Source organism: Muntiacus reevesi, chromosome X (assembly GCF_963930625.1).
Source record: "Muntiacus reevesi chromosome X, mMunRee1.1, whole genome shotgun sequence".
NCBI lineage: Eukaryota > Metazoa > Chordata > Mammalia > Artiodactyla > Cervidae > Muntiacus > Muntiacus reevesi.
The window spans coordinates 103,478,442-103,492,097 of NC_089271.1; the positions used below are offsets into that span (position 1 = coordinate 103,478,442).

The 13,656-nt window shown below is 46.4% G+C and overlaps 1 long non-coding RNA gene across 2 annotated transcripts in view; it reads left to right on the forward strand.

Moving 5' to 3' along the window:
* The window catches only part of LOC136154151 (uncharacterized), a 32,233-nt gene extending 18,788 nt beyond the window's left edge, over positions 1 to 13,445 (forward strand). For both annotated transcript variants that reach the window (XR_010660489.1, XR_010660490.1), the window contains exon 3: positions 13,379 to 13,445. This is a non-coding gene — a long non-coding RNA (uncharacterized lncRNA). The remainder of the gene's footprint in view (positions 1 to 13,378) is intronic.
* The last annotated feature ends 211 nt before the right edge of the window (positions 13,446 to 13,656 follow it).

Here is a 13,656-nt window from a genome sequence, read left to right on the forward strand (position 1 = left end):
ATTTCTTCACTCTTTTCCCGAAGCATTTTGGGCACCTACCAACCTGGGGAGTTCGTCTTTTAGTGTCATACCTTTTTGCCTTTTCATACTGTTCATGGGGTTCTCAGGGCATGAATGCTGAAGTGATTTTCCATGCCCTTCTGCAGTAGACCACATTTATCAGAACTCTCCACCATGACTCATTCATCTTGGGTGACACTACATGGCATGGCTCATAGTTTCATTAAGTCACACGAAGCTGTGATCCGTGTGATCAATTAGCTTAGTTTTGCGCGATTGTGGTTTTCATTCTCTCTGCCCTCTGATGACTGAGGATAAGAGGCATGTGCAAGCTTCCTGGTGGATGGGACTGGCCATGGGGGAAACTGGGTCTTGCTCTGGTGGGCAAGGACATGCTCAGTAAACCTTTAATCCAATTTTCTGCTGATGAGTGGGGCTGTGTTCCTACCCTGTATTTTGACCTGGGACCAAACTATGATTGGGATAACGGCAACCTCCTTCAAGAGGATTTGTGCCAGCATGCTATGCTTCCCAGGACTGCTGCTGTAAGTGGCCCTAACCCCACAGCATGTCGTTGTTGACCCAGGCTTCCACTGGATACTCCCGAACACTCACAGGCAAGTCTGGCTCAGTCTCTTGTGGGTCCACTGCTCCTTTCTCCTGGGTCCTGGTGCACAAAGGTTTTGTTTCTGCCCTCTGAGAGTCTCTGTTTTCCCAGTTCTGTGGAAGTTCTGTAATGACATCTCACCGATGTTCAAAGTCAGTTTCCCTGAAGATTCTCAATCCCTTTTGTCAGATTCCCAAGTTGGGAAGTCTATTGTGGGGCTTAGAGCTTTCTCAGGAGTGCCAGAACTTCTTCGGTGTAATTGCTCTCCAGTTTGTGGATCGCCCGCCTGGCAGCCCTATAGCGGGGTTAATGGCGACCTCCTCCAAGAGGACTTCTGGCACAAACAAAATAAAGCAGCTATGGAAGTACCTAGGTGATGCTATGGTGTGATTTCAGACAAGTCCTTGTATTGTTAAGAACGTGAGTTTTCTGAGCTGTGCCAGACTCAAAATGCCATCAACCATCTAGCAGCAATCACATTTTTAAAGGTCTTTTGTTGTAAATGTTATATGTTTAGACAAAGAAATTTCTCTGGACCATATGTTGGGAAAAAAAATAAGTTTTTCTCTATCCCTTTCCTGAGAACAAAGAAGATAAAGAGAACAGTGAGCAGGCCTGAACATTCCTAGTTTCTTTTTACTTTAACTGTTCTGAACTCTGCATGTCTGTAACTATTTTTTGCCCCCTAACTCTTCAGGAGCTACACTTCACACCTATTTTTCTTCGATTCTATGCTAAATATATCCTGTATCTGGTGATTACCCTTACAACACCATTCCCCTTATAGTTACATATCAGAAAGAAGGCCACTGAGTCACTGAACTGCCAGGCTCAATGGATGTGCTACTGAGCCAGTCTATGACTGACTTTGAAGCGATGCAAGAGAAAGGAATCAAGATCCTAACACCTTTGTTCCTCATCACTGACTCCTGACTGGGAGCCCTTAGATTATATCAGCCCCTAGATTCCTCATAGACAGGGGTCTCTTTTTGAGGCATGAGCCTACTTTGTTCTCCTCTCTGCTGGCTGAGAATTAAAGCCACCTTTCTACTGCCTGCCCACTCTATCTTTGTGTTTTTTGTTTAATTTCTGTGGGCAGAGAAGGCCAGGATTTTGACCAGCAACCTGATGGAACTTGCCTGAACACCTGCACATGTAACCTTAGGCTCCGTGATGGCCGTGACCTTCGTGAGGGGCAGGTATCAGACAAGAGACAGTGGGAGGACAAGGACAGTGGGAGACTTCTTCACAAAATCTGGCTAAGATATGCACAATGCACCACCGTTCACCTTCAAGGCGGATTCTGAGCTGTGTGAATTCAGCTTCAGAGCAATTTTTATGGCCTTGGGGTCTCACCACCTAGGAGAGCCACTCCATCAGTTTAAGAGTCCATCTGCCAGTTTCAAAAAAGTTCCCCATTAAAATCCTACAGGAAGGCTAAGAGTGGTTGAAGAGGAAAAGTTAAAATTTTACATGACCTCCTCCTCCTTCTGCCTCTGTAACTCAGCTTGGCCCTTGCAAAGTCTTGATCACGTAGGTCACGTAGTCTCAGAAAGTGGGGACATGCACCACTAGGAAGTGGAGTTTATTTCACTCACCATTATCCTGCAGTTTGCGATCGCCCAGTCCCTGCGAACCTGCTTAATCATGCCTGTCCAGGTCAGGCATCCCCATCACTGTTCCCGGGCACGCAAAACCCATTGGTTTAAACCAGCCTATTAACAGCTAGTGTTGCCCACTACAGTCTGTCTATAAAAACTCTGTAATCCATTTGTTTGGGGCTCAGAGCTTGGAGTGTTAAATCCTCTGCGCCCGCTCGCATAATAAACCTGAGTTCTCCAACTCTCTGAACATGGTGCTTGGTTTCTCGAGTACTGGTTTCTGTAACATGTCTGGAGGCTCCAGTGAGATTCCAACTACGCTGGCCACTTCAGACACCAGACGGTTGGCTCAGCTGTGCTGGAGCAAAGGAACCCCAAGATGATAGAGGAGGCATGCCACCTGACGGTATTCTAGGTTCTCCTTTGGAAAGGTGTTCCAATTTACAGGTGGCCGAGCCCAGCTGAACTCATTAGAGGGACAGATGAACTCACTAGGAATGATCACAGGATAGGATAAGGCCCTGGGGCCGGTCCCCAAGCAGGAACCTACCCCATTGGCTAGAAGAGGAGACTGATCACCTCCTTGGGCTCCCAGGAAGGGAGCATCAGATAGGGAGACCTGGGGACTTGGGAGGAAGGGAGACATTGTGGTAGCCTCTGAATGATTGTGAGTGTGTGATTGCTGATTGAAAAGAAACTTGAAAGAAACTTTTGGAAACTACAAAACCAATTCTTTTTGCGTGTGCAATTAAGAACAGCTAGCTTGTTAAAAGACCTGCCCAGGGAAAAGCTTGAAGTTAACCCTTTCCATGTCCTTGAAATATACAGTCAGCTGTGCCTGAGACCTCAGCCTTGGGCAAATTAGAACTTCAAACAGAAGGGGAAAAAAGTGGGAGGTGGTGTCAGAGAGATATTTTAAATTTCAAATAGAAAACTATAAGATCTCTCTCAGTCTGTCTGTCTGGATTTATGTATGTCTCAGTGTATGTCTTTTTTCTGATAATATTGTTGAAGTTGTAAATGAGTTCTAATTTAATTGCCCTAAAGAAAAATACGTGTATAAAAACCAAAGAATTCTAAATACAAAAAAAAAAAAAAAACCTAAAAAAATTTCAGATTCATGTGAACTGGGAAATATTCAGTATTAAATATCTAGTATCAATGTTTGTTTGCTAATCTAATAAGAAAGTAGGATGTGTGTTTTAAATAAAGAAGATATAAAAATAAAATTACATTTTATAAAGGGAAAAGAAAGTAGGTTTGACTTGCAGGTGGCTATTACAGAAAGTGATTAAAAGGTTTGTGGAAAGTGGACCCTGTAAAAATGTTTTGTGCATGGTTAGGACTAGATTTAAAATAAATTTAATTGAGGTTTACCTAAATGAGTTTAAATTAAGCTGGTGCAAAGACTTAAATTTGGCCTTTCTCTCTGTTAAGAAGACATAGTTTCTTCAGATGTTGAACTGCTTTTGATAATAGATTTAAGTTCCTTTACCTCTTAATTGATCTCTTCTATATTAACCTTTGAAATCTATTGTTAACATTGGCTAAGTAAATAATTATTATTTCACAGTAACTTACATGATCCTGCCTGACTATGATAAACCTTTTGATATTTATCGGCAAAACTTCCTAAATAACTTGACTTCTAGCTAACTTTGGGATGCTTCAGAGGGCCCCTGAGACACCCCAAAGAATTATTAAGCTACCTGGGTTCCCTGGACATGTTAAATTACATGGGAAGTGCTGTTAAAGGGGTGAAAAATTCTTTACAGGTTATACTGTATGACTGATATTACTAATATAGATATCCTAAAATTATGTGAAATTCATACAGATCTGATATGCCCTGATAAAATATGGTTAATTATAATTCTAGTTATCATATTAAAGTGTTATGACCAGGTTTCTTTGTCAATTGCAATAAAATCAGATTTTAAACATGCCTTCTATTATTTTACTCTCATGCCTTTAGAAGAATACAGCTAGTTCAAGATTTATGGAAAAGACTTTATAAGATTAAACAGATAAACACATTTTATTATTAACAGGAAGCTGGTACCAGACTGGAATGTGGTCTTCTCTCTGTTTAGAGAACAAAGTTTTCTTAAAATGCAGCTCTCAAAAACAGACTATAAATTTCTTTGCCTTTAAGTGATTTTCATTGGTTTTTAAAATGTTTTTGTTACTTTGGTAACATAAATAAACATTATTTAAGATTATGGTACATGTAGAAAAAGCTCATTCTGCTTCAACAAAAATAACCCTTCAAGGTTAGACTTTTACTGTCTTGACGTCCTTAAAACATGGTGCAGTCTGCTCTTACATCAGGAAATTAAAAATAAATAAACAACAGCTAAACATCAACGATCCAAGGCTATGGGAAATCCAAGATGGCCCCTTAGCTTTTCCCAGTTCCCTGATAGACTTCATTTTTATTTGATGGGTTAAAGCCTTACCTGCATACAGTGTTAATGCCCTCACAATGAGTTCTCCAAAAAAAAAAAAAAAGAAAGAAAAGAAACAAATCATGTTTCATTAAATATTAAGTTCTCATTTTGTTAATTAAGGTCCATGCTACTAAGACTCACTTCTGTGAGTTCCTTGTTATATTGCTAAAAGATTTAATTAAATTATTTAAAAAGACACTCTTAAGATTGTTTCTAAATTTTACCTCAGCAACCAGTCTTTGGATAAAGGTCAGATGCTCCAGGATGTACAACAAGGAGATTAACACTTGGCTATAATCATTTAACTGACACAGGTGACCTGGGGTATACCGGGCTATACCCAATGAAAGTTCTTGACTTAAATTCTTGCTTGTGACCTTACTAATAACTGCTAGCTATATTATTTTCTATGTAGCTTGTTTCAGAAGATTATTTCTTATGTTACCAAATGTGTCACAGAGCCTGTGATAAAATGCTAATGTGCAGTTCCATATGAGTTCAATAATTGTAATAATGTAAATTTAATTATGGGAAGAAACAAGAGGGAACATTTTCCTGTAGCAGCAGGCTAGTAAGACAGGTATGGTCCAGAGACTTTTGCTACTTACAAGGCCTAGTCTAGTGACAACACATTGAGTGGCCTGTCAATGGAATCTTTGTTAGACCTGGGAATGAGCCTTCCCAGCACTGCGGGACACAATGTCCATGAAATGCCCCCCAAACATGGTCAAATATGACTATGAAGTCAAGTATGACTATGACAATCTTAAGGGTGTCTTCTTTAAATAATTTAATTAAACCTTGTAGCAATATAACATAACAAAGAACTCTCGGAAGTGAGTCTTAGTAGCACAGAACTTAATTAACAAAACTAGAACTTAATATTTAATGAAACATGATTTTTCTGTTTTCCTTTTTTTTTGGAGAACTCATTGTGAGGGCATTAACACTGTACCCAGGTAAGGCTTTAACCCATCAAATAAAAATGACTATCAGCTGGAATTTGGTCCTTGCCAGCTGTCTCTACAAAGATTAAATCATGACCACCACAAGATGTTGATCTTCAACACTCCCTTGAAAGGAGTTAAGGGTAGAGACAAATAACTAGGCACTCTGAGCTCTGGGAAAAACCCAGAGAAACAGGCCTTCAGATAGTCAGATGTTTTCAGGCAACCTTTTTATGAGTCCAAATTGTTGCCTCTTCTCACACCTAGAGAAAAACCAATGTCACGGACCAGTGTCTGGACCTGGTTCTCCTAGTTGTGCATCGGCAGCTTTTCTACTTCTATTAATCTTTGGGCCACATATCTTCAACTTTCTTGTTAAGTTTGCTTCTCCAAGTAGAAGTAGGACAAGAATATTCCCCGACCAACGCCCAGACAACGCTAGAAAAAGCTGCCTTAGTCTGTGGACTCATATCGCCCTCTGTAAATGCACCGCGAGGACCCAGGTTATTCTCCCTTTGAGATCTTATACGGGAGATCACCCCCAGTGATAAAAAAGCTCAAAGGATACCACCAACTAGCTGACTTGGAGGTGTAGGCCCTGGGAAATTCTTCCACCATATCGCCGAAGAAACCTGAGAAAGGATACCCATTCCACTGGGAAATTGGATTCATCCCTATCAGCCAGGAGATAAGGTATGGGTTAAAGATTGGAAAAAGGAACCACTTCAGCCAGTTTGGACAGGCCCTCACGTGGTCATCCTGCCAACCCCTACTACTATTAAAGTTTTAAGTTTCATCCCTTGGATCCACCACACCAGAGTCAAGAAGGCAGCGGCTTCCTATAATGAGGACACCTGGAAAGCAATTCAGGACCCCAAAAACATTTTCAAGGTCTCTTTACAAAAACAATGACCCTCACCTATGAAGGATGCTGAGACTTGCTCCAGCCACACTCTGGCAGCTGGCTGGTCAACACACGACAGAAGCTTGAGGATCTGGCTATCAAAATATCAATGGATTTTCATTGTCAAGCCTGGACTCTATCCCTGATTACTATTATTTCTGTGCTGTTCACAACAGGACTAGTTTCAGTCACACCCCAGGACTGGTGTTTGGGTCAGAAGCTGCAGTTAACTGTCTGTTATCTCACTGTAATGGGAAGACTCATTCTATTAGAAGTCTCTTACGATCGATTATCCCTACTAACTAAACTGCTCCACAGAATAACTGACGCCCCTTCATGATAGGCTCAGTTGCTAGAGCCGTGACAACCCAAAGATGGGGAGAAACCCTTTTGCTAGTCTTCAGTTACCTGTTATGTGCAGGCTGCTTTGCAGCCTTTTGGTGTCCCTTGCTGTAACAGATGGTAATGCAGCCATCAAGGCCTTTTCTTTGTGGGACAGATACTTACTTGTGTCTACCTGTCAATTAGATGGGTATCTGCACCTTAGCTTGCCTCACTCCCCAGATGAATATTGTCCCTAACAACCAGACTCTCACCATACCTCTGGCAGCACATACAAGGTCAAAAAGAGTCATCCAGTTTATACCCCTACTAGCTGGTCTGGGAATCATGGCTGGGATAGGTATGGGGATAAGAAGAATTGCTTCACCAACCATCTTCTACCATACACTATCCAAAGACTTCACAGATGACATTGAGAGAGTGGCCAAAACTTTAGTTACCTTACCTGACCAGCTAGAAGCCCTGGCTGGGGTGGTTTTGCAAAATAGGAGAGGTCTAGACCTACAGGCAGCAGAAAAGGAAGGACTCTGCCTCTTCTTGAATGAAGAATGCTACTTTTATATAAACCAGTCAGAAATAGTCAGGAACATGGCCCAACAGCTAAGGGAACAAATCATAAAAGGAGAGAAAACCTAGCTAATTCCTGGGGTAACTGGAGCAATATCTGGAGTTGGCCATCATGGCTTCTCCCTTTAACAGGTCCTCACTTCATGCTCTTTGCAGCACTCTTGTTTGGCCCTTGTATTCTCAATGCTATTACCCAGTTCATAACCTCTCGGATTGAATCCACAAAGTTACAAATGGTAATGGTTCAATACAGCCCCATAAAAGATGGGGAGCTCTGAGTGTCCTACCAAAAACATGGGGTGATGCTTTCTATAATGAGGGATAGAAGCATCAAAAAGGGGGAATGAAGAGGAAAAGTTAAATTTTTACAGCACCTCCTTCTCTTTCTGCCTCTGTAACTCAGCTTGCCCCTTGCAAAGTCTAGATCACATAGGTCGCATAGCGTCAGAAAGTGAAGACTTGCAATGCTAGGAACTGGAGTTTATCTCACTCATCCTTGTCCTGCTCTTTGCAATCACCCAGCCCCTGCAAACCTGCTTAATCATACCTGTCCAGGTCAGGAATCCCCCTCCCCATCTTGACCACTGTTCCCACACGTGAGAAACCCCTTAGTTTAAACAAGCCTGTTAACAGGTAGTGTTGCCCACTACAGTCTGTCTATAAAAACTGCAATCCCTTTGTTTGAGGCTCAGAGGTTGGAGTGTTAACTCCTCTGGGCCCGCTGGTGTAATAAACCTGGCTTCTCCAACTCTCCAAGTGTCATGCTTGGTTTCCCGAGTACTGGTTTCTGCAACATTGTAACTAAATGTCTTCAGCTATAAACCTTAGACTGAGAAGACTGTGTGCCAACCCGAATTCACTCATGTCTCATTTGGAACCTTTCCAGTGTATTTACACTCAGGCAGAAAAACCATGCGTCTACTTGATCCTGATCAAAGTGCACTTTGTCTTTTGGACCCAGGAGATTCATCTCCAAATGAAGAGGAACTTTGAATGTATATGTGCTATTTCAAATTTTCTTCTCACCCATAAGACATCGTCGAGAGATCTGGTTGCTGCCAGCACCCAGCCTCATCACGATCACCTCCCACAGAAGGAACCCAGCTTCACAAAGCCCCAAACCACCCTGACTCAGGAACCGACACTTGAGGGCTCCTCCTGGAACCCCACTGCCCCGCCACGTGTTGCCTTGTTCTGTGGGACCAGGGGACGTCTCTCCACCTTCCTCATGTGACTGCAGCTCATCACTCCAGGTGTGGGGGTACCCAGCTTTTCCCACTGCTAACACGGCCTGTCACAGAAATCAGGGCCTGTGAAGTTCTGTGGAATAAATGAACCAGGGAGCAGGGCCTTATTTAGTCAGATTAGTTTTCTCCTACATTCTCTTTTTTTTTTTTTTTTCCTACTTTCTTAAATAATAACCTGGGAAACTGAGATAGCTTAACAGTATAAAGTGACAGACAAAAAGTATAAGAAGCAAGACTTCGCTATAATCACATTTTATTTTCTAATTCTTTCACCAAGTACATTACTGCTAAGTAAGTTCACATTTCCAAAATAATTATAATTCCATTCTCCTGTTACCATGTTCAGGGTCACGAAATAAATGGGAGAGTTCCCAAACTCTTTTAAAAAACAGCAAGACTCTTGTCCTTCAACTGGGTAAGCACAAATACACGTGTGACCAATGTCATTCACAAAGTTAGATACTGAAGTTTATTAAGCCTTAAGCTGAAATACACATTTGAAAAATTCCTAAAGAAAACAGAGATCAATCTGCATGTCATCGCAGAGAGCAGGAACCTAAAAATGCTACACTTGGATCCCCAAGTGGCCCAGGTCATCACTCGTGATAAGGCTGACTACTCCCTCTTCAGTCACAGAGGGACGGATCAGCCTGACTGCTGCTCTGGCTCAGGGTCGCCCTACCTCCTCCCTCACATCCTTTGCAGAAGGGAGTGAGAAGGACCAAAAAGCACTTCGGTTGACCCTGAGCAGATACTCCGTGAATTTCTCCCTTGCTGGTCTCTGCAAAGGCCCGGGGACCCCACAGGAACTCGTATTGAGCAGGGCCGCTGTCAGGCACCTGCCGGTACTCCAGGTACCCCTCCCGCACCCACACTTGGGTCAGCAGCTCCCTGGGCTCCCCAAAGATGGAGTGCTCCCTCGCAACATACACCCCCATCTTGGTGAGTGCTCCCCAGATCTCCTCCTCAAGGCCGAGATCCCTATTCTGGAGGATCAGGCTGAGGACAACCACCAGGAGGCCAGCCTTGGTCAGGCCCTGCCCACCTCTCTGCATTGCATCAAAGTTGAGGCCCAGGGAGGCAACCATGATGTAGATGTACTTCCTGGGGTCTACCTCCTTCACACCCACGCCAAAGACCAGCAGAATGCACTCAACTGCTTGGCGGAAGACCACCGCGTAGTGCTCCTGGTTATCCCTGAGGACTGTATTCAGCAATACAGTATTCAGCAATTCAGTATCAGAGGTTGACTCCTTGGTTTGATACTTGTGGAGCAGGAACTTTGCCATGTTAGCCACCATTTTATTCAGAGCTTCCTGGGGCGAGGCCTCCTCAGCAGCAGACGAGGAAACTGGTGGGGAGGAGGCCGAGGGGGGTGCAGCCTCTCCCCCCTCAGCCTCCAAGAGCTGTGCCTCCTCCGGGTCCTGGGCCTCGCCTGGGTCCTAAATGTCTTCCTTGGGCTTGCTCAGCTCACTCATCTCGACCACGAGCATGATGCCTGGGATCAAACCACAGACAGGAGTGAGGCAGGGGACATTGTGGACCATGGGCCTCAGCTAAGAAATACACCCTGGGTGGTCGACACAGGCCACTAACAGGTCTCCTCTTGAGAGGTGCTCTCAGTCTCAACACGAGCCCGCCTCCTGGGTGGTCTGACCCCTGGTTACCCGAAGGAGGAGGGTAGTGGCTCCCCTGCATGCAGCCAGCACATCCAGAGGTTCTGGGGCTGACACAGTGGGTGGATTAGGGCTTTGTGGGGTTCTGTCTATTTTGGGATGGGGAAGCCCTGGTGCTCATTCAGGGCACCCTCCTCACCTTGACTCCTGGTACTGCCTGGACCTCCTCTGCTCTCAGACCTCTGGACACTGGCCTCAGACCTCTGCCTTTGCCTCCTGGTTCCTGGAGCCCCTGTGAGAAAAATGGAGGGGGCCCCTCGGGGGTAGATTCTGCACAGCCCTGGACTCAGGTTCCCCCCCCAGCTGTGGGGGAGTGGTCCCCTTGTCACTCCCTTGTAGTGCCCACCTTTCCCCTGCCACGGCCTGGACCCTGCCCTTTGGGGGCCTGCAGAGTAACTCAGAACAAGACCCGAGTCTGAAGAGAAAGTTCTAAGGGGCCCCACATGTGGTCGCACCTGCCCAGGGCCTCCCGTGCGTCCTACCTAGGCTAGGGAGATGCTCGGTCCTCACCTCACGTCCAGCCTAGACTCCCAGCACTGACCACAAGAGTGGGTTCGGCCCTGTCCATGGAGTCCACCCTCTGTGGATCTGAAGCCTCGACCCTCCGCCTGAACACCTCATCTCCTGAGGCCCCTAAGCCAGAGGTCGACAAACTGCTCACCGTATTCAACCCACTCTGGGACCTTTAAGACCCCCATCAAAGGCAAGGATCCCTCTCTGTGTTGGGGTCTAACTGCCTCAGTCCTTCCCCGCCTGGAGCCTAGATTCCAGGCAGGACCTGGAATTGGCCTGTCCTCCATTTTGAGTCCCCGCTGCTCTCACCAGGTCCCCAGTCTCTCTGAGACCCGATGTCAGGAAATGCAGCACGAGGTTGTCCTGCCTGGGGAGTACCAGGGTCCCCTCTTCTCTGGGGTCTGGCTCCCCTCACTCCTCCCTCAGGGTCCTCACCTTGACTCCCGGTAGGACCGGGGCTCTGTCCTCCCCGAGGTGAGGCCCGGCTCCTCACAACAGGTCCCCAGTCTCTCTTGAGACCCGGATGTCAGAAAGTCAGGACAGGTGTAGTGTGCTCTTCTCACCCCCAGGGTCTCCCAGGGCCGATGACGGGCGGGGATCTGTGGGGTTCCATCAGTCCTCCTTGGGGGTCCCCGCAATCTTCCCTCAGAGTCTTACCTTGTCTTCGGGTAGAACTTCAGATTCTCTCCTCTCCCCACCTGAGGCCCCGCCCCTTATACGAGATTCCCATTCTCTCTGAGACACAGATGTCAGGAAGTCAGACCATACCTCTGGTTCTCATCCTACCTCAGGGTCGCCAAGGACCGACAACGGAGACAGCTTTCTTTGAGGCCAAGGGTCCCTTAGTCCCCCCTCAGGGACCTCAACTTCTTACCCCATAAGACCTGGAATTCTCCTCTCTGCCCACCTGAGGCCCCGCCGCCTATAGCAGGTCCCAAGTCTCTCTCAGACCCAGATGTCAGGAAATGCGGCATGTGCACATTGCACCCTATGTGCTCCCTGAGTTCACTCTGTGATGAGGTCCAGGATCCCCTCAGTCCTTCCTCAGGGTCCTCACCCAGACTTCTTCAGAACCTAAGATCCTCCCCTTCTCCTTCTAAGGCCCGCCCCTTATATTAGGTCCCCAACCTGTCAGAGACAGGGATGCCAAAGTTAGGGACATGGACATGCTGCCAAGTCCTCATGCCACCATAAGGGACGCCTAGGGATGACAGCAGGGGTGGGATCCATGGGGTCCTTTTGTCTTCCTCAGGGTCCTCATCTTGAGCTCTGCAAGGTACAGGATGTCTCTGAGTTGACCCAAGCCTGGACCCTCACACCAAAGCCCCCATTGCCCTGAGACCACAGGTTCCAGAGCTGCTGGTCTCCTGGAGCAGCAGAATGACTTCTACGAAGCACATGTGAGGTGCACACTGGGATATGAGAGCCCGTGGTGCTGGGGTTTCACCCTCCAGGGACTGGACAAACTCCACATCGGTCATCATTAGTTCCCCCACTAAGTAAGATACATGGTCCTGGCACCAGAGGGAACAGTGACCCCACCTACCACCACTCCTAGTGACCCAGAGGGGAAGTTGTGTTTCTGGTCCCTCATGTAGGTTCTGCAGTTCCTCAGCGGGGCTATCTAGCCGTTAGCCACTTCTAGCTATTTACATTTGACTTCACATTATGTTAAGGCAGAAGGCCAGGCGCTGGAACACACTAAGTACATTGGAGTCACACTGCCCAGCCTCATGTGGCTACTGGTCACTCTGTTAATGGTGGTGACAGGACATGCTCTTCCCAGAGGGAGATGGTTCCCCCAGGAGATATCATAACAGTCCTACTGACCTATGAACCATGGTTCCCACCTGGTTCTTTGCGCTCCTCTCTGCAGAGGTTCAGGCACCAGTTCCCCATCCACATGTCTCCTCTTCTCATGACCCAGCCCTGCCATGTGATAAAGGGAAAGGGAGAGAAGGATGGACCCCAGAAGGAGGGCAGAGGGAGAGGACTGTGTGGTCCTCATGTGATTCTGGCTTGAAGTTCAGCTCCAGACTCCTAGGCTGCATCCCTGCCCCTTGCTCCCAGGGCTCTCCACCCTCCTCAGTCCCTCTGGCTGTACCACCCCCAAGATACCATCTGCAGTGCCCAGAATCCAAAAGGCTCCTTCCTCTTCCACCCTGTCTACATCACAACTGTCCTGGAGGGCTCTAGGAAGAGAGTAGTTCTCCTAAAAACACCTACCTTCTGACTGTGCCACTGGGAAGAGCCCAGGTCCTCACCCTTGGCCCTGAATGGACAGCACCTGGACAGATCTTCCATCAGTCAGTCAGGCAGGAGTGTTTCCTGCTTCTTGGGATCTCAGGCCCATGGATGTGGCACCACCTGCATCCAAAATACCTGTCCATCCCACCCCAGGCATCAAGACACATGGGATGCTTTTTCCCTAAAGGGCATGCTATTGTTATTTAGATGAACTGTTTTTTTTTCTTTGTATTAAAATCGGTGAATTAATCTTGTATTTATTTCCAACTTGTTGTAGGTTTACATAAGGAGCCCCTGTTCCCTGCAGGCAGCTTTCAGGAAGCACATGGAGAAGAGATGTGAACAAGGACCTGAAGTCTCTCCCCTGACCTGCAGTGTACTCAGTGCTGGTGCTCAACAGACAGCAGCTGGTAGGTATAGCTTGTGATGAAGACAATTCCCTTCATGTGTTGAGGAGTTTCTGAGGAAGCCAAAGATGCCCTGAATCTTCAACTGTTTCTAGTCACTACTCTCTACTTGCACTTTCTTTCTTTCTTTTTTTCTATTGGCACTTTC